The 17,615-nt window shown below is 39.4% G+C and overlaps 1 pseudogene; it reads right to left on the reverse strand.

The window, feature by feature from the left end:
* Nucleotides 1–11,402: 11,402 nt before the first annotated feature.
* LOC139475232 (toll-like receptor 4) lies at nt 11,403–12,948 on the reverse strand (annotated as a pseudogene).
* Between the last annotated feature and the right edge of the window lie 4,667 nt (nt 12,949–17,615).

Genomic DNA, 17,615 nt, shown 5'->3' on the forward strand with positions numbered 1-17,615 from the left:
TATGTCTGAAACCAAAGAATACATCACCATCACAAATCTTTATACATAGAAATATTATAATGACACGTAAGTGACCGATCCTTCTTTGGGGAAGTGTGGATCGTATGTGAAAAATAATATGGTTCCCTAAAATTTATGAAAAAAAAGAATTATACTTCATTCACACTGTTGAAAAAAATGAAATGGCCTGCAACAAGAATACATCGATCTTGTATTTTTGAAACACATTAATACCATTATTGGTTTTACTGTGTAGGAGTCATCCATTCTCCCACGATAGACAGTTGCAAAAGACCCAAGCAAACAAACAATGTATGTACTGTATCGTAATGACTTTTGTTTGAAGTGAATATCTGCGATATTCACCGAATAATATAAACTTACTGTGGGTGTGATGTTGTTGCCGCTCACCCGTGTTTGGGGTCAAGCGGAATAAAATATCAACAAATCAACAAGTTGTCAGTATTGATATCAAAATATTATATTCAAAGGACAATATACTGAGGACAACTTATCAGTATAAAACATCAAGTACATTTAGTTATGCATATTAATCTACCACAATGATTATAACCTTATATATTGACAAGCGGTTAAGTACACCTTCTTGGTATGAAGACGTCTCTTCCGGTTTTTGACCGTGTGTGACATATGTAAACATTTTAAATACTATATTAACACAGCAGGGAGTCACTGAACACTTTGTTTGTTATTTAACGCCGCACTCAGCAATATTCAAGCTGTATGACGGCTCTCTGACGTTCCAATGATTGATATCATGAACATTTATCCAAATGGGATGAGATGACATGCATCCACCAAGTCAGCGAGCATTATTACCCAATCCCGTAAGACGCCTTTTACGATAAGCACAGACGCCTCACGATAAGCATAGGTTGCCAAAGACCAATTCTAACCTCTTTACGGGTCTCACTGAACAAAGAAGGACGCGAACCACGTCTACAAACAGCCCACCATGGCCTTCTAGCATAGTCCATCGTCTCAAATGACCGTCCTGTTTGGGGGGGTGGACAGGGACTGCGGGAGGTGAAGAGCAAACGGAAGGTATATCAACCGAGACGGGAGAGACACTCTTGTTGGTAGCGCCGGTGAAACGTTGAATAGTGAGACCCGTTGAAAAGTGACCCTGGTTCATTATTCAACTATGCAAAATGTCCCCTTTTTCTGTTGAAAAGTAAAAATCAAAACATCCCTGTTGAACAGTACACCTGATTTGATTTTCGACGCTGAATAATGACACTTCACATTATTACGTTTAATATTTAAAACAAACAACAGGAAATAACTCCCAAAAAACATTTTGACCAGAATACGGGTCCTACATCGATCACTTTTCAACGATGAATTCTGACTCACACATACAAAATTTACAATCACACAACATTGTTCATGTGTGATCAATTCTGAACAGAATAAGGATAACATTTCAACGTTGAATAATGATCAATCCACACATTGGTAACTTTATATACAAAACTTACAATACAATATTTTTCCACTTAGAATAATAATACAATAGTATGCATACGACTACCACAAGGTAGTATAAAATAACGACTTCGTAAACACTTTTGAAGATTACATCAAAAAAATTTAATTTCGCCTGCATTACAAACACGGTGGAAAATAAAACACTTTGTTTCTCGATTTCAAATGTCGGTGCACAAAAGAAAATGAATTGGTATGTAATCTTGAAATAATTTCTGGTTTTATTTTTTAAAACCAAAACGGGTTTCAAGAGATAAAATATTACTAGCTGAAACACATCTACCCTAGGCGCATGAAGTCAATTGGGACAAAGCCAAACTTCATAAGGCGATAAAAGAAATTCTTCATTAAGTATGACGTACTATGGTACAAGTCGAAATCTGGAATTTTAAGAGTTGTCATCAGGGATCAACACAATGATACTTTAACGCATTCGGGCGAATCAAGGAGGCAATCTTGGGGTTGGAACAGGACGAATGCAAATCCATTAATGTGTGTTGTGTTTTTTATGTAAATTTGGCATTTTAACTATCAATATATTTAAGCTAATTGTGCAAAATATTATCATGGACTTCTTTCACCTGTCAGACAATATTCATCATGTATGAGGGGCACTGTATGATATATATACTGGCATAAAGTTCAGACAGCGTCATAACGCGAGACGAAAGTTAAAAAAAACATTACATATTCATCAGAAATGTCAGCCAAAAGCAAAGTCGATTGTACGAATCAGTCTAAAGTCAACTAGACACGTGTGTCATTGATGGGGCAGGAAACGCTCACCTTTTCGCAAATACCTGGTATCATCAGTATTTTATAGTGATTCATAAAGCCATGTTGATCATATAGTCGGAATCGTATTTTAGACTCTGCTTTTAGAAGAGATTTCTTATGATACTAGAAACAGGAAACAGATTTAATTAACTGGCACGCACCGATCCGACACGTACACCACACAACGCCAAATATACACGTATCTGTGGAAAACTTATTTTAAAATGTGTTTATTGACCGCTATCCACTGTGCTGGATTGCGTGAGTTAATGTACAACTCTTGATATGTTGTAACCTTCTTCAAACAGCTTTTGAGTACTATGACGCTCTTTGAAATCTTGGTAGAAAGAGTTTGCTCTATTGTATCTCAAAAAGTGGTAAAATGTAAACACCAAAGGCTTGAGCTTCTGGAATATTGCTCGACATAAGGGGATTTGACGATGGAAAGTTGAAGTAATTCCTCTTGTCATACAGACTTGTGGAGAGTATTAAGGCACTTTGATTCTTTATGCAGAGATCTAAATATGAAACAGATGAGGCGGCCTCAGCGGTCTCCTTTAGTTCAAGTCCAGGTGAGTAAATCAGTGAAAGGGAATTGGCTAATTGATTGTTATTGAACGACATCAGATCATGGATATATACCTTAAGCTTGAGTTAAACTTCTTGGCCAAATTACCATGTTTTGACTTTGCCAATCCGAGCAGAAAGTTCGATTCATATGCATAAAGAAACAGATAAGCAAGTGCCCAAGTGCCCATGGAGATGCCTCCGCCTTGCCCAAATATCTTACCCCCAAATTTTACGTTATCAATGAGGACGTCCGGCAATTCACATTTCTCAGTAAACTTCAGAAAGCATTTGCTTTCATTTTTTACTCATTTTCCTTAACCGCTGAATATAAATTCGTAACTGTTGCTGTGGTCACTAAGCTTTGTAACAAAAGCCCCATAGATCAAGTGAAGTTTTTTCTTACATTTGTCATGTGGGATGGTAGTGTACACAGTTGAAAAATCAAATGTTTTGACAAAATGGAACTTGGTTCTTTCCTGAAAGGTCAAAAAGGTCGAGCAAATCCTTTGAGTTTTTTGAGAATCCACATGGTATTATTCGACTTGTCTCAAATACTTTCTGTGGATGTAAACAAGGTCCTTCCTTGATTGTATTAAGGATTATGGTATCTGTGAGTCGGGGATACGGTTTGTCACGGTTGTTTGGTCCATATTTGAATAACTGACGAAGGTTGTAAACACAGGGTAGCAAAGGTATTTGCTCCTTGATAGTTAGTGCCAATATGAGGCAATGCGTTCGCCAAGTCAGTATAGTTGTTTGCAAATCATAAACCCTACATTTCGTACACATAATTTGCACAAACATTGAACTCCAATGAGCGGATTTAACTATAAAGGAAACTATTTCAGCTTTACTCTGTGAGTACATTTGCTCATGAGTACATTTACTCACATACAATGAACGACTCGGAAGAACTGTAATCAGTATTGCGAAGAAATGTTCTGTGGTGTTTTTTATTTATATCCATAATACATGGAACATATACTTACAGTGCAAATTTACATTTGCAACGTTGCACCTGGCGTCAATACTGACACAAGACGTAACACGTTCACGTGACACGTATATTCACGCGTTTATATTTACACATGTATGCAAATATACACACATAGAGAGAGAGATGTGAATGTGAACGGGGTATAGCTTACCTGAGTAGGATATATAGATGGACTATAGATGGAGCAGAGAATGTTACAGACACTATAACTGGAGCAGAGAAATTGTAAATATCCTGCATTAGGAATAAACATTGTATTTATTTAGCCTTGACGAGCTAAATACATAATGTTTGTTCCTAATACAGGATATCTACCATCCCCAAACACACAAGCGTGATAACCTCTTTATCATATTATGTCATTCTTTAATTCTGTGCTTGAAAATCGATTTCCCTCTCTCATAAACATTACCAAAACATTACCTTAACATTGCGAGTTTTCGTGGAATCCGCGCAGTATTGATTACGTCACAGGGTAAGTGATGTGTCAGTCGCACAGTGACAGTAGCCAATATAGTTACAACTGAAATCTGTTTCTAAAGCAGTGGTGAAGCAGCATGTACGCAAAACAAGATTTGTTTTTATTTGCATTTCGCGGCAATCCATCGGTCTGTCCGCTAGAGTAACTGCCCTTTGTGCATCTCTATCTGCATATGACCCCAACTGATATCGTTTTTATCCGTTGGCTTTATCCTGCCGAGAAATCTACCCATTATATGATAAAGATGTGTATACGTCATTAACTTTACAAATATTACAAATAATCTCTTCTTATCAGGGATTATTTGTAAAGTTCCAAATCCGAGTCATGCTTGATCAACTGAAAATCCCCTGGAACCGTGACCATATACAATGAACAAACACATAATTCAAACAACCATGGGACTACCCAATCAGTATGTGATAATAACGTACCATCAATAGCAATTACAACAATCAAATGTGAATTTACTGCCATAGAACACAAAGTTACACTGATCGGTAAATGACAATACAAGAGTGAATAGTGTTACTTTACGTGTGTGGAGGTGTTCAATCCAGTGTCAGATACTGCTAGGATGGTAGATGGAGGAAAAGGTGATACTTCAGTCGCTGATGTCCGTGTGTCTCTCGTATCCCCACTGGGCGACAGCCCCGCGACGCGAAGTATATAGCTAATCAGTGTCGATTGAATCACTGACGATAGACATCATACACATGGCGGACAATGCTTCATTTGAATAATCCAGAACCGAAGTTTTGATTAAGGCCAGGGCCACCTTAATTCTCTTAATGAGCAACGTTAAGAAAAGCCCGTGTAATATCTTCTGCAGATTCGTATGTATCTGGCAACGGATAAGGAAGATAAGTGGAGTGTCCTTTTATTTACGGTTGGCTGCACAATACGGCTCAGTGAACAGCCTCAATGAACGACATACTCTAATCTCTAGAAACTACATTAACCCATACCCCGCCGTTCGATATTGCACTTTTCTTACAGGGAGTGGAAGGGGAAGGATAATAGTGTGACTGAAGTCATTTTGAGTATTTTGCCATACAAAAAACACACACCAATAATACAAGCCATTAGGAGTACTGCCGTGAATTTATAGGTGTCAACGTTATTATGAGGAAACACAACGTTTCGAGTATATGCTTACTCAGCTCTTACTGTAAAGTGTTGGCTTCCATTGTCTTTTGCTGATCATCGCCAATTATCTGCTTGCCTGTCTTGTTAGTTTCCACCTTTTGTTATCTTATTACTTTTGTTGTCCTTGTTTGTCCTTACTTCAGATATGTCCACAGGGATATGCACACACTATATTAATGCTGTGAAATTAATAAGTTGTGAGACTGCAATTTAGCTTTAAATTGTTGTCACATAACAAGTCGACTTATTTCATGGGAACTCAGATTGGTGATTAATACCAAGTAATCCAACCTGACCAACTGATTCAATCAGTTGCAACAAACAACCAGCTCAGGTTGCCGGGGACATATTGTAATTTATTACTTGCCCGTGAAGAGATCACCCGTTTAATAAACATACAGCTGTATTACACATTGTGTAATACCAAAACGCGTGCTTCTGTACTCTCGGAACACGTTTCTCTAACAAACATTGAAAGCTCTCAACATCCCTTGGCTTATTCAACGACATTGCGTGTGGAGATGATAGATCACTGAGAGGAGCTTATGCACACTGGATGACCCCAGTAACTTTGATGCTAGGTTGACGTCACATGGCATTGTTTCGCCGAAGGATCTTGCAACAAAATTCCACAAATTACGTCATCGGGTATTGTGACGTGATTGTAAACTTTGAGGTGCAAGGCCCCGTTCCACAAGGCGATCGTACGGTAGCGCAACGGTAGCGTGGTCTAAATTAAAGTATATGAGTTGCGATAACCTTAACGCTACGATAATTTTGTGGAACGGACACCCGACTTCTAATTGTGGACCGTTGGATGGTATTAAATTCATACGTTTCAACTTTTGACGTATTTTAAGTATTGCTGTGTTTAACACAGTTGGATTATGCCGTGGATCGTGTAGGTGTCAGCCTATTCACACTCAACAATATAATTCTAAAAACGTTATAAATGGCCAGTAATAAATAAAATACTAAACTCGCTCCCGTGTAAAACCAATTTTATGAAACTCGTGAATAGTTGTGGTATCTGACTCGCTTTTGCTCGTCAGATACCAGAACTATTCACTCGTTTCATAAAATTGGTATTACACGGGAGCTCGTTTAGTATTCTATATTTATCATCCAAAACTGGCTCCCATAGAAGATATCGCTTAGATGAGATCAAGCGATATCTACACTGTAGATATCGCTGCAATGAAATTACATCACAATGCTTTGCAAACCATTGTGACGTCACTGGTTAACATGACGTCACAATCAAATGACATCACTTATATCTCTGCTACTAAAGCTGTTTGCAGTACTTTTTACACTGAAGACACTGCTAATTACTGTCTACAAATTGAAAAAGTTGAAAGAATGATGTTGGATGATAAACAAAATCTCACCCTCGTGTCTTTTGATATCAAATATATCAACACCTTTTGTGTACAATCTGCACGATGACGCATCACCCAATGCACGCGGGAAAATACTACTCACAATTTGCTAAGGACCACCACTTTAATTTGAAAGGTAACACGTCAAATTATGTGCGTGAAGACATATTTAATTGACAAAACTCAGTTGTCATGTGCCAAACAATGCCAACAAATATGTGACTAAAAATCAGTCACATCACCCGTCAAAATGAGACACAAACTGAAACGTCACAAAATCACGAAACCAAATTCATTGTTCAAAAGAACAACTCTGTTGCGCGTATGTGATCCACTTGATGCGATCACAGTTTGGCACCGTCGTCTCACCTCCCCGTGTCTGGATGGCTGCCACGGGAAAATTGTTCCACTCTTCAGTAAGAATATTTTACCGAGTTCCTGTAAAGTTGCAGAATGGACAGGGCGTCGTGAGAGGGCGATCTGCAGCTCGTTCAACGTGTGTTCAATAGGGGGTTGAGCACTGGTCACCGAGCTGGCCACTCCATGCGGACAATTGTATCCTGTTCTAAACAGGCTCAACCTACCCTGGCACGATGAGGTCGTGCGTTATCGACCATCGACCATGAGATCCGTAGTCCGGTCCGATTGCACGAGCATACGGTCTCACTTAGATATCCGGAATGTCATCCTTGTAGCGCACACCTGTCATCGTGGCCCCGCTACGATCATCAGCAAACTTTGAGTTGTATATATCACCCCTTGAGACATTGTGCAGTCATCCGTGACGTATGCGTTGACACAACCTCGACTGTATTCAAATAGAATTCACATCCTGGTCACGCTAGCAATTGTATTTCCACAGCCATAGCTATGCGTTGGTGTAGAGTTACAAGACAGCTGACAGCTGTGTGTGTGTGTTGCTGCTTCTTCTAGTTCGGACTTTCAAACCGGTTATATTGTGCTAGCCCATTGAGATACCATGCAGCAGTTTGACATTAGATACATTGTCACTCCATTGCACTGAGAAATCAGCTTTTGTCACAGCACATTTGGGGTAAATTATGCACACATGACGCATCACCCAACCACCCTTGACAAAGTCTCGACTCTATTCAAATTGAATTTACATCCTGGTCTTCCCACAGTCACAATAAGACGTGGTATAGAGTGATGAACAGTCGTAGATGGCACAAGCGTATTTCAATTATACATCGCGCGTGAGCTTGTACTGATGCCGGATGAATAGTGCCAGTCCACTTAGATACCATACCGCAGTTTAACATGGATACTCCTATCAGCCACATTAAACTGCTCCGAGTCAGCCAGCCTTGTTGTATTACCGTAATGTAGAGCGCAAGGCAGGGTAACAACATGTACACTGGGTTAACGTCTGTAAAAATGCCACACACGTGCGTAGGGTGTCATACCTGTTTGGAAACTTTCAAGGAAGGTCGATTAATCCCTGTTGAACATTATTCCTGTGAATTTTATTGGTTCTGCTTATCATACATTTTGTACAGTTATGATTCACTTATCATTCATTGTTTGTGATGCGGCAACGCGGGGAGGTCTGTGGGGTATTGGCAGATTAATACCAAGTAATCCAACCTGACCAACTGATTCAATCAGTTGCAACATACAACCAGCTCAGGTTGCCGGGGACATATTGTAATTTGCCATCATTAAACAACTTTCCATTGTTGTGAGAATTGATAATGTACATCAAATGTACAAGAGAAAATCATGATTAAAGCAGAACCTTTTGTGTAAAATGTGCACGATGACGCATCACTCAATGCACGCGGGAACCCAGTTTACATGTTGTTACCCTGTCTTGCGCTCTACATTACGGTTATACAACAAGGCTGGCTGACTCGGAGCGGTATAATTGAAGAAGTCAGCGTGCAGTGGGCTAAACGTTCAATGTTTACTGTCTGTGATTAGCAGACTATGGAACAGGTACCAACAATCCCAAAATGTTGGCGATCAACACCATTCCGGTCGTCCCAGGTCAACGACAAGAGTATGGGATCGACTCTTTCGAAACCAAGATCGACGAAATCGGGCCCAAACTGCAAATCAATTTGCTGCAAACGTTCACCACACTACTGGCGTACGAGTGACGGATCAGACGATTAGAAATGGTCTACGTGCATCTCATCGTAGTGCTCAGCGGACACGTGTTGTGTCATCAGTTGTAAGTCGTCATATTGCCAACAGATGTCAATAGTGTAAACAACGCCGAAAATGGGGCAATCTTCACTGGTCACGTGTCGTTTTTTCAGAGTCCCGGTTCAGTTTGCACTTCCTTGATAGGCGTGCTCGTGTCTGGTGATGTGGAAATGAACGCCAAGCCAATGTCAACCTTAGACCTCGTGACAGATTTAGTGGTGGATCTGTTATGGTTTGGGGTGGCATCACAATGACTGGCTGAACCCCACTCCATATTGTGCAAGGGATGGTCACTGGACAGTACTATCGGGACAAAATACTGACACCCATTGTTGTCCCGTTTGCAAGGCGTGTTGGTTGACGGTCTTTCAGAACGACAACGCCCATTGCGCACCGTGCAGGAATCGTCAATGCTCACCTCCAGCAACATAACATCCATAGAATGCTATGGTCAACAATGAGCCCAGACCTTTCCCCAATTGAACACGTCTGGGACATGATAGTGAGGCGTGTGCGTCAACGTCATAGGCCGACGGCCATTTTGGGGGAACTTGGCCAGGCGCTGCAAGAGGAGTAGAACAGATCCCCTTAAATCGCCATTTGGAGACTCATACGGAGTATGCCTCTCCGAATAAATGAATGTTTGACAAATCGTGGCGGTATTAAGCTCCACCAATCAAAACACGCAAACTCATTCCATGTCTGATGGATAACACGAGACCATTCACACAAATTCTTACGTTCCAGTCTTCCATCCACTAAATTACAACTTTGACTCATCTAATGTTAACTATAAAAGTACCAAAAGAAATAAATAAACATGTTCTGAAAGTAAAGGCATCTTTGATACACAAAGGCAAGAAAATCATTGTGTCCTACAAAAAAAGGCAAGGTCTATAGCATGTATGTACCTGACTGACGGATAAGTCAAACAACAGCCCAGTGTAATAAAGTTGCCTTTAAACGATGATAAAATGCAATTTAGTGAGCATTTTAAGAGATTAAAACTTACAGTAAATTACAGATGCATAAGCCTGTTACCCCAAAGCTGACATGACAAAGAAGTTCTAAACGTATGGGGGACCGTCGGGTAGCCTAGTGGTTAAAGCGTTCGCTCGTCACGCCGAAGACCCGGGTTCGATTCCCAACATGGGCACAATGTGTGAATCCCATTTCTGGTGTCCCCCCGCTGTGTTATTGCTGGAATATTTCTAAAAGAGGCCTAAAGCCATACTCACTCACTCACTCACTCTCTCCAAACGTATGGAATGCAATATGTTGAGAACTAATTTCTAGACACCTTAGGGAAGCTGAACTTTTCCAGAATTACATCTTTTGTATTAGTTCGCCAGACAGAATTCTCCGCCGTGGAAGGAATGTCCTGACACATCTTGATTCCCTTGGAAGCTAACACATGTCTTACCACAGCCATGGACACAGCATATGACAAAGGCTTTCTTTTGTGATCACACAGCAAAGGCTGTAAAGATGTAGCATGAATATGAAATTTCAGCTACACACATAGAGAGTGAAGATATCGCTTGATCTCATCCAAGGGATATCTCCTGTGGGAGCAAGTTTTGGATGATAAATTTTTATAACCTCTTTGAAAATGTTAATAAAACTGATTCTTCCACGATTTCTAAGTATCTAAATATTTCATCTGCTTTTACAGATTAAGTAATTTGATGTGAACATAGACGCCTAAATAACTTCTATAAACACTTGTAAAACATTTCCCATTTAAATAAAATAATTGAAGGTTAAGCCAGACACAAAGATGATGAAAGCCAAATAAGCAGATGTTAAAAGCCAAATAAATAGATGATACAATAAAATCCAGATACACTGATAAAATCACGGTTATGGATATATTTGTAATAATCAACGATTATCAAAACCAAACATGTTCATATCAGCAGTACTACATTTAACAACCTTATTTTCAGTATACGTACTTTTACTGAATGCTACCTTACAAACATATGCAATAAATTACAGCTCACTTTGGATGCATTTCTGATAAATTCTTAATTTGAAAAGAAAATATAGAAATCAAAGGATATGTAAACTGTAAAAGTTCAGATGTAAGTATACCGAAGACTTTTAATATTTATGGAGACATGTTTTCATAACAATTAATTTACAATTAATTCATGAAGTCAAACATTGTTTCAGATTCAGATCACAATACTTTTGGCAAATCGGAGAGATTTGTCACTGATGCCAAATCATCTGACATTTCACAATTATGAAAAGGGGCACAAAACGCCAACTACCAGAACATTACAATGGGGCAGCTAGACTTCAACCAGCTGAGCCCTCTCCCTACCATATATTGGGTTGCTGCACAGCAGTTCTGTTTTTAACAATGAGGACTTATGACCTCAACAAACACTGACAGTTTTCTCAGATCCTTCCACAGAGTCTCATTCCCATCCTGGTAATCCTCAACACGTAGTATGCACTCCTCTTCCACCACATTTAGCAGGCACTCGGGGAGATCCTCCACCTGCTCAGCGCCCACAAGTAGCACAATAATTCTGTTAGGAATTAGATCCGATAAGGCGTACAGGGCTGCATCAAGAGTAAACTGTGACCAATGAGACACATCTTCAAGAAAGTCATCTGAAATCACCAGGACAGACTTCCAACTGTTAGTGATACCGCAAATGATACCGTCGGCGACTACAACCCCCGGAAGAACATCCCGATCCTTCAGGAAGAGACGTACAGGGGAATTACACAGTTCCAATGCTGGTCGCAGTTTCTGATAGATAAAAGGGATATCAACGTCACAATATCCGACACAGAAGGTGAAAGCAAAATCTTTGGGTGTTAAATATTTGATTCCTAATGCAAATATTCTCATCAAAGTATTACGATCGTATTGGATTCTTGGAGACCATGTATGATGCAGAAATGGAAGTAAATATTACCACCATAAATGTGACTGAGAGATTTAGGCTCAATTTGCCTCTACAGTGGCGATTGAGACTTTCCATAATTGTTGGCCATATCAACGGTTTCCGTCATTCTGCCATTATTCAGAATGCTAGCGAAGTTTCTGTCATACTCGTCAATCGCTTGTGTATCCATCAACCAAAGACTGAAGTCTAGATTTTTCACAGCTACACGAAAAGGTGTTACTTTGGACAATAAGTTTGGGGTTGTTTTTTTCAGCTGACAAATCGAGTCTCGATCTGGTATCTTTATCCAGATATCCCATGAGGTTGAATGACAAATCGATATGGATAGGGCGTGGATAATCAAGTGTTTCAATGGGAATTGAGTCAAACTCATTATGCGATAGATTTAGATGAATGATGGTATCTCAAAGTGGATGTAGTTGCAATTGTATATATCGAAGCTGTTTCATTGAATCATCCAAATATGCTACAGATTACATAGAATTGAATTTGCTGTGTGGACTGAAGGGTTCAAGGGCAAAATGTAATTTGCAATTTCGTAAAGATAACCGCTTTGCGTTTGCAAATGAGTGAAAATCAAACACATTGTCAAGCTTATTTCCTGACAAATCAACATTGCTCACATTTTCCAAACCCCTCACGTTCATTAAACCAAACAACAAGTTAGAAGCAAGCATTACAGTTTAAAGTTTGTGTGTGTTTTGAAAGACGATTTCTTTGACACCTCTGGCAACTGCCATGGAACCAGAAATACCGAAATATATAAGGTTAGGGGGCAATTTGATTTCTATGGAAACTAAAACGTTTCCATTTAATGTTACAAAACTCAAATTCATCATCCTGCCTTTGAAAGCTGACATCAAAATATTCAAGTTTAGAAAATCTAAACAGGAAAACCGTTGTAGTTGCATCCCCAACAATATAGTTGTCAGACAAAGCAAACACTTTCAAACATCCTTCAATCCTGTAATGATTTGGCATAATTATTTGTTTTACACTTTATGTTTTGCAGCTGTGAGCAGTTTCTCAAATTATAATAACTTGCATCCGACACTCTATTTGAAACTAAGGTTGAGAGATAGTCCGGTACTAGATTGTTAACCATTTTATAAAAGATATTTAACTTTTGAAAATGCCTTCTTTCTTCTAATGACGTAAGATTTGTTTCTTTATAAAGTTTACCGTGACTAGTGACACGAACAGCCCCACAAATAGTTCTGAGTGGATCTGGATTCAGCTTTTCAAGTAGTAACGTCTGTTCTTTTGTACAGTTGTCCCATGTGTGGCAACAATAATCAAATAGTTTCCGGTGTTTTTCTATTTAAGCAATACTCGAAAACTCCTGACACAGTGAATCATTGGACTGACTGTCTTAACTTGGCTATCAATGTGATCGTTCCACATACAATCTTCTTGGAGACTAAGTCCTAGATGTTTATGAGAATGAATATATATTCACGGCGGCAACAGCGGTCAAGCTTCCGAGACGGGCCTAGGCAAGGAATCAGGGACGATTAGTGATCCTCTCACGAAAACTGGTCTCGATATAATTAAATGCCTGAGAGATGCGTAAGCAAACTCTTGCCCCCTTATATACAGTCTAACTAGCTACTGGAAATTTCTACACAGTGCCCTAACCAGTCTAGCGGCACTAGAACATTACATATTACTTAATATAGTAACTTCCTTAAAACTGCTTACATTAAATAGTACTCTAATCACTCTAATCAGCTAATCACGGTCCAAACATAATGCATTGCGCGAATCTCACCAGAAACAATATAACACGGCTACAATCATTGTTCAACCCTACAGTACACTGCCATAAAACAGCATAGATTATTATATAACGCGAATTCCGGTCAGGTGAAACAGGGTTAAAGGTAAAGGTATTTACACGTTGATAGTTACAGTGCGGATGTGAGGCAATGTGTTCGTCGATTCAGTATAGTTCTTTGCACACCATAAACCCTACATTGCGTTCACATAATTAGCACACACCCCAATAAACAGATTGAACTATGAAGGAAACGCATTATTTCAGCTTTACACAGTGAGAACATTTGCTCACATTGAAACAATACAATGAAAGGCTCGAAAGAATTGAAATCAACAATATGAAGAAATGTTCTTCTGATGTTAATTTTTCATTCACGTCAATAATACATGGAACATATACTTACAGTGAAAATGTGCAATTTACATTTCCACCAGCTCCAGACAAGGTGCAACTTTGCTCATGGTGTTACTATACAAACAAGAGTAAACGCGTTCACGTGACACGTATACTCAGACGTGTATATTTACACAGGTATGCAGATTTACATGTAAATATATGTTTAAAATGTCGCCTGCGTTTGCTACAGAACTACAGCTGGAGCAATGATTGTTACATACACTACAGCTCGAAAATATCACATGTCATTGAAGCAAGACGAATATCATGTCATTGAAACAAGACGATTGTCAAGTCATTGAAGCAAGACGAATGTCATGTCATTGAAGCAAGACGAAAATGTCATGTCATTGAAGAAAGACGAATGTCATCTCATTGAAGCAAAACGAATGTCATGTCATTGAAGCAAGACGAAAATGTCATGTCATTGAAGAAAGACGAATGTCATCTCATTGAAGCAAGACGAATGTCATGTCATTGAAGCAAGACGAAAATGTCATGTCATTGAAGCAAGACGAATGTCATGTCATTGAAGCAAGACGAAAATGTCATGTCATTGAAGCAAGACGAATGTAATCTCATTAAAGCAAGACGAATGTCATGTCATTGAAGCAAGACGAAAATGTCATGTCATTGAAGCAAGACGAATGTCATCTCATTAAAGCAAGACGAATGTCATGTCATTGAAGCAAGACGAAAATGTCATGTCATTGAAGCAAGACGAATGTCATGTCAATGAAGTAAGACGAATGTCATGTCAATGAAGTAAGACGAATATCATGTCATTGAAGCAAGACGAATGTCATGTCATTGAAGAAAGACGAATGTCATGTCATTTAAGCATGACGAATGTTGTGTCATTGAAGCAAAATGAGTTTCTACGTGCATTCTAAGTAGTTTATAGAGGGTCAATCATGACATAGAAATGAATGTCGAAGAAAAAATAAGAAACCATAATTCGTCCTTTCTTATTCTGTCATCCGTAACGAAGGCTTACAGCTGTAATAGCACAGGCAGCGTTTGTTTGGATTACCCCTCTCTGTAGAAGCCTAACCGGAATGGTGAAACTCTCTCTGGTGTGATTCATTAGTTTCTAAAACCGTGTAGTGGTCTCAGGCACCAATACTTCAAGATCCCCGGTGTAAATTGTTTTAAGAATGAAAATGGTGTGTCATAAGAATGATCTACTGTCATCGCTTGGCACGAATGAATTGCTCGTTATCCTATGTTCGAATGGTGGCGAACAAGCGACGTTCTCATTGAGACCGCGTGAATGGTGTTTTATGCCGCATTATTGCAGCATAATTGAAATCTGGACCAGACAAATCGGTGGTCGATAGTGCGACCGACTAACCAGGTCACATCTGGGAGATTTCTTGTGTTTCTATCTATCTATCTACCTTGTTTGTCGGTTGAAGATGGGTAGAAGGGACCCATTCTGCCCCGGAACTCCAACTCAATACTTACTTTCTCAAACTTACTTATATCCGTTGCACAAAGTGATCCTTGCGCTCAGACTGATATACCTCACACAGTATAACTGCAACATTAACCTACAGTAATATGACAAGGAGTACTATGGAAAACAACTTCTTTATTATACAAACACAACGTTTCAATCCTATTTAATGCTTCTAATATATATTTCCTCATGTTCCCATGTTTATTTTCCGGTGAACAATTGATTTGCCTTTGCATGTGTTTGTGACATGTGTCACCGTTGGGGCAATATACGCTTATCCTTTCGCGAACACCTGGTATCCCCACTATGTAATAGTGATTCATAGTCACATTCTGATGATGCTCGGAATTGTAAAATCGAATCTGCTTTTGGGAAAGATTGTTTGTGGCTGTGGGAAGGGTTTTTTCGCTTTTAGTTTCCTTTACACGTTTATTGAGTATGGGGGGATTACGTTGAGGTGGGGCCGGACAGGGCGGGGTCGGGTTGGGCCAAGACGGGACAAGACGGGTCAAAGTAATTACTGATTAATTATCCTTACTAGTTTTAACCCTAACAAGAGGAATTCACCTTGAATTGTTTCACTTGGAGGACGATTTCGTCGTTTGTCAATGTCTATGTTTCGTTTCAGTCACATATAATTTTGGTCAGGCAATTGTGATTAAATATTGCCGAAAGTATTAAAATTTGAAAAGTTGCTATGTTGACTTTACTTGCCCTTCAAAGAACAACCATACACTAAAGATGTGAAACTTAATTATGTTATCGTTAGAAAATCTAATCACATCATCCAACCCGAGTAACCTGATATTTATACCCCAGTAGTATTCAAATTTACTCAATGTCAGTCAATGCGCAGTCAACCTATTCATGCGGGTCCTCATGTTCGGGGAACCCAGCATTGTTAACTTCGCTGTGTATACGGGTGAGTGAACGGCTTGAAGGCGGAAGATACACTCTGGACTGTTCTATGGATATGTAACCTGCAGCCTGTCACACAGAGAGATAGACATTGTGCTTACAGGTGAGATAAATGAACATGTAGATGCTTTGATACAAAGGAAGTACACATACTATGCAGTTTGTGCTATTTCTCCTGTGTGTTCAGCTGATCGGAGATGACGGGTAGAATGGGGAAGGGGAGCGCTTGGGACAGACAAGATCATATTGTCTGTGGTATATTTTGTGTGAAAGGTGTTCACTGCTTAGAGTAACGTAGTATCCCAATTTCAATGGTGTATCCAGCATTGATCCATAAACTATTGTAACTAATGGTTGTAATGTAGCATCCCAATTTCCATGGTATATCCGGCATTGATCTATATACTATTGTGACTAATGGAATAATGTAGCATCCCAATTTCAACGGTTTACCCAGCATTGATCTTTATACAATTGTGACTAATGGAATAATGTAGCATCCCAATTTCAACGGTTTATCCAGCATTGATCTATATACTATTGTGACTGATGGAGTAATGTAGCATTCCAATTTCAATGGTTTATCCAGCATTGATCTACATACTATTGTAACTGATGGAGTAATCTGGCATCAGCGTTCGACATGCTCTTAACTCAAAACAAGTTTTTAGAGACCCACCGTTTAATATTACATCTTATTACAGGGGGTGGAAGGGGCAGGTTGACAGTGTGACCGAATCTGAAGTCTTTTTTGAGTATGTTGCCATGTGCCATGCACTGTAAAGATCAACTTGCGACCTTGGCGAACGTGCATTAGCAGCAGAGAACAAGTCCCACATGCATCTTGCAACGGTGACTCCCACAGCATATGTACAACTTCACAGAGTTCAATAACTCTGAAAATATTTTCCTGAAACCTTAAAAGTATGAAAGTAAGGATGTATTTTAGCTTGAGAAAGTAGTGAGCGAGTGAGGTATAACGCCGCTTTGAATAGTATTCCATTCATACTATGGCGTGTCAGTTTGATGTGGGAGAGAAGCCAAAAGTGAAGCAGGTCTCAGTCGTTTACCACTTCGTTGGAACCCACGAGC

This window comes from Haliotis cracherodii, unplaced genomic scaffold (assembly GCF_022045235.1).
Source record: "Haliotis cracherodii isolate W230 unplaced genomic scaffold, xgHalCrac1.p SCAF_3, whole genome shotgun sequence".
In the NCBI taxonomy this organism is placed as follows: Eukaryota; Metazoa; Mollusca; class Gastropoda; order Lepetellida; family Haliotidae; genus Haliotis; species Haliotis cracherodii.